This window comes from Nansenia antarctica (genome assembly GCF_963989245.1).
Source record: "Nansenia antarctica genome assembly, contig: SCAFFOLD_874, whole genome shotgun sequence".
In the NCBI taxonomy this organism is placed as follows: Eukaryota; Metazoa; Chordata; class Actinopteri; order Argentiniformes; family Microstomatidae; genus Nansenia; species Nansenia antarctica.
The window spans coordinates 3,238-16,341 of record NW_027662363.1 but is presented as its reverse complement, the minus strand read 5'-3'; the positions used below and the strand labels follow the sequence as shown (position 1 = coordinate 16,341).

The following is a 13,104-nucleotide window of genomic DNA, read 5'->3' as shown; positions in this document are numbered from 1 at the left end:
TTTTAGGGGTGATGGAATCAGACAGGAGCCCCTCTGGGTCACTGATGTCATCTTGGCTTATTGCTGTTCCACACAGTTTACCAGATTTGTCAAATTCTGTCAAATGAGCAAAAAAAAAGACGGCATTTTTTGGAGTCTGTATTGGTCGTGGTGCCAAGGAGACCCAGGGCCAGATGAGAGATTTATCTATTATCTGCTTCCCTCTCCCTCAGAGAGACCTTTCTTTCGTGCCAGTAACTGCCAGTAACTGCCAGTAACTCTGCAGAATGAGTGAGCATTTTCAGCCCCCTGAAGATATAGTCTGATAAACTCTAGATAGACTCCAGATGATAGAGGAGATTGTGGCGGTTATTGTGTTGTTGCTGTTGCTGCATACCATCCAGGCTTGTTTACGTTTGTCTCCATGGTGGTAATACCGCCGTGACATGTTACTGACCTTAGTGTCTGATTTGATTATGATGAAGTGATGGTTTCGATGGTTACTGAGAGGTTTTTAGGGGTATAAAAGGGGTAAGGAAGTGGAAGTTTCTGGGAAGTTTGGAAGTTTTGGGGGGAGAATAAGTGATGGTTTCCATTGGTTACTGAGAGGTTTTAGGGGCATAAAAGGGGTAAAGGAAGTGGACGTGAAGCAACAGGAAGTTGACGGTTGGGTTCTTGTTCTGTGGTTTATGTTTATGCAGCTTCGCCAAGCTGGAGGACTTCCCGTCGGAGCAGTGGAACCACGCCACCGTCAGGAACGCCCTCAAGGAGCTGCTGAAGGAGATGAACCAGAGCACGCTGGCCAAGGAGTGTCCCCCTGTCACAGGTACAACTACATTACCCATACAACCCTCCTAGCTAGCTACCTACCTACCTACTGGCCAAGGAGTGTCCCCTCCTGTCACAGGTACAACTACATTACCCATAAAACCCTCCTAGCTAGCTACCTACCTACTGGCCAAGGAGTGTCCCCTGTCACAGGTACAACTACATTACCCATAAAACCCTCCTAGCTACCTACCTACCTACCTACTGGCCAAGGAGTGTCTCCTGTCACAGGTACAACTACATTACCCATAAAACCCCTCCTAGCTAGCTACCTACCTACTAGCCAAGGAGTGTCCCCTGTCAGAGGTACAACTACATTACCCATAAAACCCTCCTAGCTAGCTACCTACCTACTGGCCAAGGAGTGTCCCCTGGCAGAGGTACAACTACATTACCCATAAAACCCTCTTAAATATTCATAACAATCTATATTTTTTTTTTATTGATGCCCCCTAATACATGGAACACTCTGCAGCAAACTCTCCGGTTGGAGGTCCTCCCCTCTGCCTCTTACCTTTAAACTCTTGGTGCAAAAACTGTATTCTAATAATTGCAATTGTTTGTAGTTTTTTTCTTTCTTTTTTTTCTTTTAATCCTGTCTTGCTCACTGTTCTATTGTACACTCGACGTCACTGTAAATGAGGGTGACCTCAGTGCCTATCGAGTTTTAAATAAAGGTTTGAAGGTCAGGACAAAAAGTGAGTAAAGTTAAAAAATACAATGCAAAAAGTAACCCCAGTAAGTAACCCTATTCCTCAGATACAGTACAGAGGGGAAAACTAGAACAGGTCGAAGCCATTTTTGTTTGGTTGGTTCCATTACATCAGTGTTATAACTTTGAACGTTTTATTTACCTAAATAAGAAACATTTTGATGACTATTATTTTCTTGAGATGGTCTGATGGTCCCCAACATTTTATTGGCTAACATCATTTTCAACCCACGGACAATCGTGTAGCAACATCAGACGAGGAGCATCAAATGGCAACCTTAACGTCAACGTTGAAAAATAACCATCACATCACAACGTCTAGTTCATTCCAACCGACATTTCACTGAACAACCAACCAATAAACAATGTCAATCAATCCAACATCGCAAGACCTACCCAGATCCAGTATTGTTAACATTTTGACGTTGACGTTTAACCAAACTTTCAAAAACCATAACTCTCATCTAAACATCAGTTGTAACGTCGTTTTCGAAAGTTGCACAACTCACGTGAAACTCAACGAAAAACGCCCCCGTCCACTTCTCCACAAACAATCACACGCCCACTCCTAACGCTTCACCTCTCTTTGTACACTTACTTCTTCATCCTGTCTCCACCACCGTGAGTGTGTGTTTGTGTGTGTTTGTGTGGAAGGGTCTTGTTGTAGTGTAACAGTACGTAACTCCTTCTCTCCCACTCCTTCTCACCTCTCTTTGTACACTTCTTTACCCTGTCTCCACTCTCTCCCTGTTTGTGTGTGTTTGTGTGTGTTGGAACTGGGTCTTGTTGTAGTGTGTAACAGTATGTGACTGCTTCACTCCACACTTGGCCATTCAAGGCTCACCTCTTGTGTTTCACAAAGCCTCGTTCCTCGCGGGCGTTTGACGGACGGATGTGTGTGATTTATGTAGCGGAGGAGGGAAGGGTGCACGCTGTGTATAAATGGAGCTGTATGCGTGGGTGTTGATCCCTGCATCAATTGCTAGCATATGTGTGTGGCTGGTGAATCTCTCTCTCTCTCTCTCTCTCTCTCTCTCTCTCTCTCTCTCTCTCTCTCTCTCTCTCTCTCTCTCTATGCACTGGCTGGAGTTTCCCCCGGGTTGGGCTCCCCATGGTCATATATTTATGTCTTTTTGTGTGTGTGTGTGTGTGTGTGTGTGTGTGTGTGTGTGTGTGTGTGTGTGTGTGCTGTTTGTGTGTGTGTGTGTGTGTGTGTGTGGTGTGTATCTGTATTGAGAAAGGTGTGCGTGTGAGCAAGCATTTGAAGTTGAGTGTGTCTCTAATTAATCATTTTTTCTTTCTCTCTCCATCTCTCCCTCTCTCTCTCCTGCCCCCCCCTCTCTCTCTCTCTCTCTCTCTCTGTCCCCTCCCCACCACCCTTCCCCCCCTCTCTCCATCTCTCCCTCTCTCTCCATCTCTCCCTCTCTCTCCATCTCTCCCTCTCTCTCTCCTGCTCCCCCCCCCCCCTCTCTCTCTCTCTCTCTCTCTCTGTCCCCCCCCCCACCCCCCCCTCCCCCCCTCTCGTTCTCTCTCTCTAGAGTATGATTTCCTCCATAGTGAACAGCTCCTACTATGCCAACGTCTCCACCTCTAAGTGCCAAGAGTTTGGACGCTGGTACAAGAAGTACAAGAAAATCAAAGGTTAGTGTTTCTGAACCATGGTCACCCTCAATTACCACTGAGGCTACTTCTTCTTCTCTCTCAAATTTCCCTCTGAGGTTCGCCAACTAACCCAACAACCAACGACCGACTGGCACCGAGTGTGTCCCTGACAGGCCAACCCAACCCCCCCCCCCCCCCCACACACACCACCCCCCGTTTGATTTGATTGACAGCTTGTTAAGCCATTCTCGGCACTGTCCTGGGCTGACCTCAGCGGCTGGCGTCTGAGGGGGGGTGGTGTGTGGGGGGGGGTGGAGGATAAGTGGGGTATAAAATGGGGAGCTCCTCACATCGCGTGGTCGCCCCATTGACGTCTCCCTTCACGCAGCATTGAGAGCTTAGTGCCGCTCCTCTTCCTTATTAGAACCAACTGCTTCCTCCCTCTCTCTCTCTCTCTCTCTCTCTCTCTCTCTCTCTCTCTCTCTCTCTCTCTCTCTCTCCCTCTTCCTCTCTCTCTAACCGCATGGGGGGGGTCCTGCGTTAGAAGATGCAGACCACTGTCCCCCTACTCTGTCTATCTCTGTCTCTCTCTCTCTCTCTCTCTCTCTCTCTCTCTTTCTTTCTCTCCACCCTCCACCGTCTTCTTAACGCCTGTGACAATACTTCTCCTTTCTGGCTCACTGTCCTCCCTCCACCACCACCCTCACCCACCCCCCCACCTCCCCCCCTACCGTCCCTCAAAGCGCTATAATTACCCCGCAGGACAGATCAAAGAGGAGCCCCCAAACCCCAAACCCCAAACACAGAGAGAGAGAGAAAGAGAGAGAAAGAGAGAGAGAAAGAGAGAGAGAGAGAGAGAGCCTGAGGAGAAGAAAGCGATTGGTGAGGCTCAGTGACAGAGAGCGCAGTGTTGGGTTACCCAGCGTCTCCTCTATTAGTTCTGCTCTCTGCCTACCAGAGGGAAACAGCCCCTGTTCTGTTGGCCTCCAGATGTGGAGCGATTGATAATGGGTCTGGACGCTCTCCCATTGGCTGCCTGAGCTGTCAGTCATACGTGGTTGGGCTGATGGATTGGTTGTGGACCACTTATCTTAAGTCATCTTTAGTTCCCTCTCTCTCCTGGTAAAGAGGGTTGGCAGACAGGCCAGAATGGCCTGTGTGTGTGTGTGTGTGTGTGTGTGTGTGTATTATGGTCTGTTGCCTTCATTGCCCTATCTCTGTGGTTTCCTATAGGAGACTACATGGAGAAGATGTGGTCTGGACGGGACAGTTCTGACATCAAGGGTGAGGATGTGACCGTTACCGTTACCGTCATGGTTGAAATTGTTCATCCCATTGGTGGTCCATAGCATCCATAGCATCCATAGCTCCATAGCATCCATAGCAGCCATAGCATCCATAGCTCAGTCTATGAATTTGAAAGTGGTTCCATTTTCTCCAGACACCATCCCTCAGCTGTTTCCCGTGTTTAAGATCCCACTTTAAGATTGATTCATCCAGTAGAGAAGTTCTCAAAAAAATACCATGTTATTGTTCGCTTTTTTGAACGTGAGCATTTTACAATTGATTGTAATCATAAGTGATTGAGCCAGAGAGAGCACGACCAGAGTGATCGACCACCAGAGTCCCACTCACTCACCTCCCCCTCCTCTTCCCTCCCCCCCAGTGGAGAGAGACAGCCTGGCAGACTTCTGCGTCCTCGGCCAGCGGCCCCCCCCTCACCTGGCCGGCCTGGCCCAGCTGGCCCACCTGGGCGTCGTCGGGGGCGGTGGCCTCCCCCTCCCCCTCCTCAAGGGCGGCTCCGGACCCGGAGGAGACCCCCAAGCCCCCCAATCCCAACAATCCCAACAGCAGCAGCCCCCTCAGCAGCAGCAGCAGCAGCACTCTCCCCACGGCCACGGCCAACTCCACCACAGCCCCCCCCCCCTGCGGGGCCAGGCGCCCCCCCAGCACCCCCCCACGTCCCTGCAGCCCCTCCTGGGGCCCGGGGGGCTCCTGTCCCCCCAGCTCAGCCCTCAGCTGGTCAGGCAGCAGCTGGCCATGGCCCACCTCATCAACCAGCAGCTGGCCGTCAGCCGCCTGTTGGCTCACCAGCACCCGCAGGGCATCAACCAGCAGTTCCTCAACCACCCGCCCATCCCGCGGCCCTCCAAGCTGGGGGAACAACCAGGGAACAACCAGGGGGCGTCGGAGGTCTCCATGGACATCTACCAGCACGTCCGCGACGAGCTGAAGAGAGCCAGCGTGTCCCAGGCCGTGTTCGCCCGCGTGGCCTTCAACCGCACACAGGTACTGAGACCAGAGGAGGACACACACACACACACACACACACACACACACACACACACACACAGGTACTGAGACAGAGGAGGACACACACACACACACACACACACGCACACACACACACACACACACACAGGTACTTAGACAGAGAACACACACACACACACACACACAGGTACTTAGACAGAGAACATGCACACACACACACACACACACACACACACACACAGGTACTTAGACAGAGAACACACACACACACACACACACACACACACACACACACACACACACAGGTACTTAGACAGAGAACACACAACACACACACACACACACACACACACACATGTTCTTAGACAGAGAACACACACACAGGTCCCAAACCGATCATATCCGAGTCGTAAATCTTCCATTCAAGACCGCTGATAACACTCTGATGAGTCGTCGAGGGGGTCGGTCAAGAAAGAAAGCTGTGATATTATTAGTTTAGGATTAGCTTCCCTGCTGGTTCCCTACAGGTTCTGGGTGAGATTAGCCGTAGCGTAGCGACAGCTTGCTGTGTCTCCCCCCCCCTCCCGCTCCACTTCAGTCTCCTCTCTCCCGCCCTCCCAGCGGCACACACACACCTGCTGCATTGAGGCCCAAGTCACGACCCATTAGAGCCAACATGGAGTCCAGAGCAGGTGGGAGGTTGCCGCTGTAGGGCATGATGCAGGCGTGTGCGTGTGTGTGTGTGTGTGTGTGTGTGAGTGTACAATATGTGGTGTGTGTGTATGCAAGCAGCGAGCTGCGAGCTGCTCTCATTCGAAATGTATGTGTATGTCTGCGGTGTGTGTGTGTGTGTGTGTGTGTGTGTGTGTGTGTGTGTGCGCGCACGTGTGCATGTGTGTGTGTGTGTGTATACACCAGGGCCTGCTGTCGGAGATCCTACGGAAGGAGGAAGACCCTCGTTCGGCCTCTCAGTCTCTGCTGGTCAACCTCAAAGCCATGCAGAACTTCCTCAACCTCCCTGAGGGCGAGCGCGACCGCGTTTACCAGGAGGAGCGGGAGCGCAGCATGAACCCCCCCGTTGGCCTGCCCCCTACCCCTATCTCCAGCCCCGGGGGCCCTCGCCTCTCTCAGGTACCCCCCCCCCCCCGCCTACCCCCCCCCTCCACCGCCGACCGGCCCTCTCACCTCCCCTGAAAACATAGCTCCACTCCTCTACCCCCCCCCCCCCCAAACTCCCCTGCAGCAGGGCCTGTGTGTGTGTGTGCGTGTGCGTGTGCGTGTGTGTCTGGGTGTTTCTATTGTGTGTGTGTGTGTGTGTGTGTGTCTGGGTGTTTCTATTGTGTGTGTCTGTGTGTCTGTGTCTGTGTGTCTGGGTGTGTACTGTATTGTCTGTGAACTTGTGAGTCTCTTTGTGTGTGTGTGTGCGTGTGTTTCGTGCGTGCGTGTGTGTGCGTGTGTGTGCGTGTGTGTGTGTGCGTGCGTGTGTCTTTTTGCCTTGTTGATCATTTATGTCATGTCTGTGTGTTGTTGTTGACTTCGTCCAGCTGTTGTTTGTTGTGAACCTTTTCTGACAGTTTGATTTGGTTTATGTCTGAATGTGTCTGAATGTGTCTGAATGTGTCTGAATGTGTCTGAATGTGTCTGAATGTGTCTGAATGTGTCTGCGTTTCTAATCTACAGAGTGGACTCTGTCCTCTAGTACATATCTGGGGTAGAACACAATTGCAGCCATATACAATAACAAGAAATGAGAAGCTGCTAGCTGCTAATTAGCCCCCCAGAACGATTGATCTACGATCAATGCAGATGTAAAACCAGGATTACATATTATGATGAGAGATAATTAGATAGATACGTTGTAAAATATTAAATGATTGACAAGCTGTTATATAGATTAACCATGACTTCAGGTCCTGTGCGCTATATTAAAGCGTCAGGGTTAATCTATATTTGACGTATTATTAGTTTTATGATCAGTGTGATTATGATTATTACTATTATTATGATGATGATGATGAGGATGAGGATGAGGATGAGGATGATGATGATGATGATGAGGATGAGGATGATGAGGACGACGATGATGATGATGATGATGATGATGAGGATGATGATGATGATGAGAATGAGGATGAGGATGAAGATGAGGATGAGGATGATGATGATGCTGATGATGATGATGATGATGATGCTGATGAAGGCCTGTCCTGTGCAGAAGGTGTGGGAGCGGGGCATGGATGAGCAGCTGACTCCTGACGCCTGGGCCTCCATCTGGAAGAACAAGACCAAGATCAACAACTCGGTGAGCAGGGTGTCCATACACACACACACACACACACACACACACACACACACACTGTCCATACACCCACACACACACCTGTCCTCCTGTCCACACACACTCCTGTCCTCCTGTCCTCCTGTCCACACACACACACCTGTCCTCCTGTCCATACACACACCTGTCCTCCTGTCCTCCTGTCCTCCTGTCCTCCTGTCCTCCTGTCCTCCTGTCCATACACACACCTTCCCTTCAGTCCACACATTTCCTTCTGCTTGGCTCACACAGCAACTGACCCTCACACACACAGTCACACGTACAGCCAGTTACCCTGTTAGAAGCACCTGACCCTCACACACACAGTCACACATACAGCCAGTTACCCTGTTAGAAGCCAGTTACCCTGTTAGAAGCCAGTTACCCTGTTAGAAGCCAGTTACCCTGTTAGAAGCCAGTTCCCCTGTTAGAGACCCTCACACACACAGTCACACGTACAGCCAGTTACCCTAGTTTGAAGTCCAAACCCAGTATTCAAACACCAAAAGAAGAGAGGTACTTATTTTCTGTTTACACATAAGTAGTTTGAATGTGTTGAAATAGTGTGAATGTGTTGAAATAGTTGTAATACTCATCGATGCATCCTTTACTAAAAGGTTGTCTGGACCTCGTTAGTAAGTTTCACAGATCGTACCATGAGTAAATCTTTGTGTACAAAGCTTTACTTCATATGCTCCTGACTTGCCGAATCTCGTTATTGCAGTATGTATTATTGAACATAAGTTACCAAACTATACGCAGTATAACATGATATAAAACCCAGTGGCGGGCGGTGCATTTCACACCTAGGCCTTCAGTGATGTCCGACACATTCCTACCTGAATTATTCTACCTCTTAATACCATCGTTATGACGCCATGGCTCTAGAAACTAGACAGAAACACAGTATAACCGGGCGTTGCATCACCTTAACATAGTCAGACAAGTACAACAGAGTTATATTAATATTTCCGAAGCATTTTTAATCAATAAATCCGCATTTACAATGAAGAGTGTTAAACTAACATCTTTAAGATCGCTACATTACCCACGTCTGTCGTCTCGTCCACCATAATAGCGACAAAGGGTGCCTTTTTAATCTCCATTTTGATCTCTTCTCCCATCACTTAAGCAATAGCAAAAATCAGGTCGTTTTGTATTTTGCCTGACGTCCCAGTAAACACTTTGTTTGTGGACAGGTGGTAATGTAAATCTGGGTTGTTTTCAGCCAGAAAAGAAAGAAGCTCAACGTAGTTTCCTCTGTTCGTGTCCCCTAAATGAAAGTTATTGTTTACCCAAAAACAGGACACAATCGATCAGTATTATCGATCAGTCAACGAAAGCTTTCGTTGTGATGCTCCGTTTCCCTGCGCACTTTCAAAAGTTTCACATCTACCGGCATAGTTACGCATCTCAATAGTGAATATCAATAGTGCGTATCAATAGTGCGTATCCAATCAAAAGACGTGCTGGGTGCTGACATCATTGAGCCTTACAGCAGGCGCCGTTGTTGCTTTTGCTCGCATCTACGTAGGTTTACTAGGTACGCCACAGGTTTTCTCGTTCCAACGTTAAGTTACAGGTCGAATTCGCGGCACCGTTTAATGTGCAGGCGGGCAGATTTTGGAGCCCCCTAGCAACACATTTTGATTGGATAAAAGCTCTAACATAAAGGCCAGCCCTCCAAATCTCAATCGGAGACTGGAAGCAGCGCAACCAAGAGGAAAGCTATGAAATGAAGAGAATAGACTATGGGTATTCATTAATACATATTTGTGGAAAAAATATATTAAAATAAAATGTATATTCTGATGATGTTTAGGCCAGCAGAGAAGGCCTTGCTGGCCCTGACGGCACACCACTGATAAAACCACTACACAGGGCTCCCTTGTAAACTAGGCCGTGGTCTCTGTGGGACACCCTGGCAAAAAATAAAAGTTAAATAAAATAATCCAAAAGAAAAACAAAAGTGGAGAAACAGCCTTTAAGCTAGCATAGAAGAACATAAACCTAGTAGGAACACTGCATTAAGACATTACTGTAACTTCATGTTAGATATATTTTTCTTTGTTCTAAACTCTATAGAGCCTTCTCCACTAACAGCGTCATACAGTAGATAACCAGCTCTCTCTGACGGCAGGGAACTAGTCCCACTCCTTTGCTCTGGTCTGGACGGGATTCATTTTGTGTACTATTAGTATTATGTCTGTGTGTGTACTTATATCTGGCCATGGTTTACACTAGGGGAAGCCAGATGACTTGTCTGTGCCTGCAGGATAACTTAAAAGCATACTAACATTCAATACACGGCTAATTCAAACAAAAACTACAAAGCAAGACGCAAAAAGGATGACTTAATGACTTCAATCTATAAACATTCCCCCTTGTCGGGACTCGTCCCGTCGTCTAGCAGACGCGCGGAGACACACGGAGCGACGCCGCGACTGTTCTCAAAACCTCGGAGGAGCTGATCATCAACTGATTGCCCGTCAGGCTTGATCTTGTAGATAACTGGTTCTTCTTTCTCTCTCTCTTCCCTCCGCCCTCCCTCCCGCCCTCTTTGATCCCTAACCCCTTCCCTTTACCTCCACCACACCCCCCCCCTCCACCCCCCCACCCCCCCCCCACCGCCCCCCCAGCCAAACCTCCAGGCCCGGCCCCAGACATGCCCCTGAAGCTGGAGTCCCTGGTCAACATCACGTCGGTGGTGTACGACGAGATCCAGCAGGAGATGAAGCGGGGCGAAGGTGTCCCAGGCGCTGTTCGCCAAGGTGGCCGCCAACAAGAGCCAGGTGAGGACCTGAGGTGGCTGGGAGAGGACTGGGAGGAGAGGGGGAGAGGGCAGGGAGGAGAGGGGGGAGAGGGCTGGGAGGAGAGGGGGAGAGGGCTGGGAGGAGAGGGGGAGAGGACAGGTAGGAGAGGGGGAGAGGGCAGGGAGGAAAGGGGGGAGAGGGCTGGGAGGAGAGGGGGAGAGGGCTGGGAGGAGAGGGGATGAGGACAGGTAGGAGAGGGGGAGAGGGCAGGGAGGAGAGGGGGGAGAGGGCAGGGAGGAGAGGGGGAGAGGGCTGGGAGGAGAGGGGGGAGAGGGCTGGGAGGAGAGGGGGAGAGGGGCTGGGAGGAGAGGGGGAGAGGGGCTGGGAGGAGAGGGGGAGAGGGCTGGGAGGAGAGGGGGGAGAACAGGGAGGTCCCTGACGTATGGAGGTGGAGCAGGGGAGGCTGGCGGAGGTAGAGAGGCTCGTTGTAACACATGAAATGAAATGAGGAATGGAATGAAAGGCATTGACACTGTTCCTGATTCCATTCCGAGCATCACAATGAGCCCGTCCTCCCGATTTCTACCTCTGCCAGCCTCCCCTGGTGTGAAGGTGAAGGCCTGTCTCCAGGTAGGTCAGGTACACACCAGATTAAAGGTGTAGGTGGGCTTGTGTTCCTCCCCCAGTCTTCTCTGTTGTATCAAACCATCAGACACCGCCACTGCAGATAAACAAACACACACACAACATGCGCACACACACACACACACACACACACACACACACACACACACACACACACACACACACACACACACACACACACACACACATACAGGAAGATAAGAGAGGAGAGGCCTGCCAACCAACATACCAAACAGAGAAATGAACTGACTCACTGATGCATATCCCTCATATACATCAACATCACAACATCACAGCACCTGCACTGCATATCCCCCCCCCCCCCCCCGCCCCCCCCCGCCCCGCCCCTGCCCGCCCCGCCCTGCCGCGCCCCGCCCTGCCCGCCCCGCCTGGGCCCCCCCCCCTCCCCCCTCCCCCCACTCCCCCCTCGTGAAGAGCATGGGGAGAGATGGCGCCACCGGGGTTGACTCATAGCCAGTTAGCGTAGCATAGATACTGTGTCTAGGGTGCGGGACTCATAGACAGTTAGCGTAGCATAGATACTGTGTCTAGGGTGCGGTACTGATACCTGCACTGACAACATTGATGTGACGTGTTCGTCACGTCCTGCTCTGGTTCATATGTGATGACGACAGCAGCTGGTGACAACAGGAACAAGTTGGCAACAACCAATCAAAATGTTCAGACTTTTATTCTGAAAAATAACATATCGTGAGTTTAGAATGAGAAGGTTCTATCTCCGTTTAGAATGATAAGGTTCTATCTCCGTTTAGAATGAGAAGGTTCTATCTCCGTTTAGGATGATAAGGTTCTATCTCCGTTTAGGGCAGTTCAGAGATATTGAGCGTCAAAGTTTTTACATTCCATTATGTTTTGTGAGATGGAACCTTTGTATTTTATTAATTACTTACTCAAAAATGTCAACATTTAAAAAATAACACCACATTAATAACATTAATAAACACCTAATGGATGAGATTATGTAAAAAACTAAATTTTGACCAAAAATGTGTATGTGTGTGTGTGTGTGTGTGTGTGTGTGTGTGTGTGTGTGTGTGAGAGAGAGAAAGTTAACGTGTGTTTAGTGTGTCAGTTGGTGTGTGTATGTGTGTGTGTGTGTGTGTGTGTGTGTGAGAGAGAGAAAGTTAACGTGTGTTTAGTGTGTCAGTTGGTGTGTGTTTGTGCGTGTGTGTGTGTGTGTGTGTGTGCGTGTGGCAGGTTGTGGTTAGCCAGGGTCTCTCAGGTTCGGGGGTCCGGGGGTGGCTGGGGGGGGGGGGGGTCACGGCTGACTGCACCCATCTGCTGCAGCTGGCCTAGAGGAGCGAGGGATGCTGATGGAGGGAGAGTAGGATGGAGGGAGGGAGGGAGGGAGGGAGGGAGAGAAGGAGGGAGGGAGCTGATCAGGTTATTAACACTGCATGCTGGATGGTGGAGGCTGGATGCACACAACAGCTGGTATCAAAGACCGGCCTAGTCTAGCAGATATAATCAAATCTCTCTCTCCCTCTCCCTCCCCTCCCCCTCCCCCTCTCCTCCCCCTCCCCCTCCCCTCAGGGCTGGCTGTGTGAGCTGCTGCGGTGGAAGGAGAGCCCCAGCCCGGAGAACCGGACCCTGTGGGAGAACCTGTGCACCATCCGGAGGTTCCTGGCGCTGTCCCAGACGGACAGGGACCTGGTGTACGAGGAGGAGAGCAGGCATCACCACAGCGAGAGGCTGCACACCGTGCTGCACCTGCCCAACGACCCTCAGGTGAGCAAGCCCCGCACGGTCCACACACACACACACACACACACACACATGGATGCAGGAGACACACACACACACATGGACGCAGGAGACACACACACACACACACATGGACGCAGGAGACACACACACACACACACACACACACACATGGACGCAGGAGACACACACACACACACACACACACACACATGGACGCAGGAGACACACACACACACACACACACACACACACATGGACGCAGGAGA

General features: G+C 50.4%; 1 pseudogene across 1 annotated transcript; it reads left to right on the top strand.

Annotated features, from left to right (window-relative positions):
• The first annotated feature begins 680 nt into the window (after positions 1-680).
• On the top strand, positions 681-12,859 carry LOC308175696 (DNA-binding protein SATB2-like; annotated as a pseudogene). Its single transcript has 8 exons — positions 681-805; positions 3,058-3,160; positions 4,355-4,405; positions 4,788-5,410; positions 6,314-6,526; positions 7,611-7,697; positions 10,352-10,504; positions 12,665-12,859. The product of its transcript is annotated as a DNA-binding protein SATB2-like (transcript).
• The last annotated feature ends 245 nt before the right edge of the window (positions 12,860-13,104 follow it).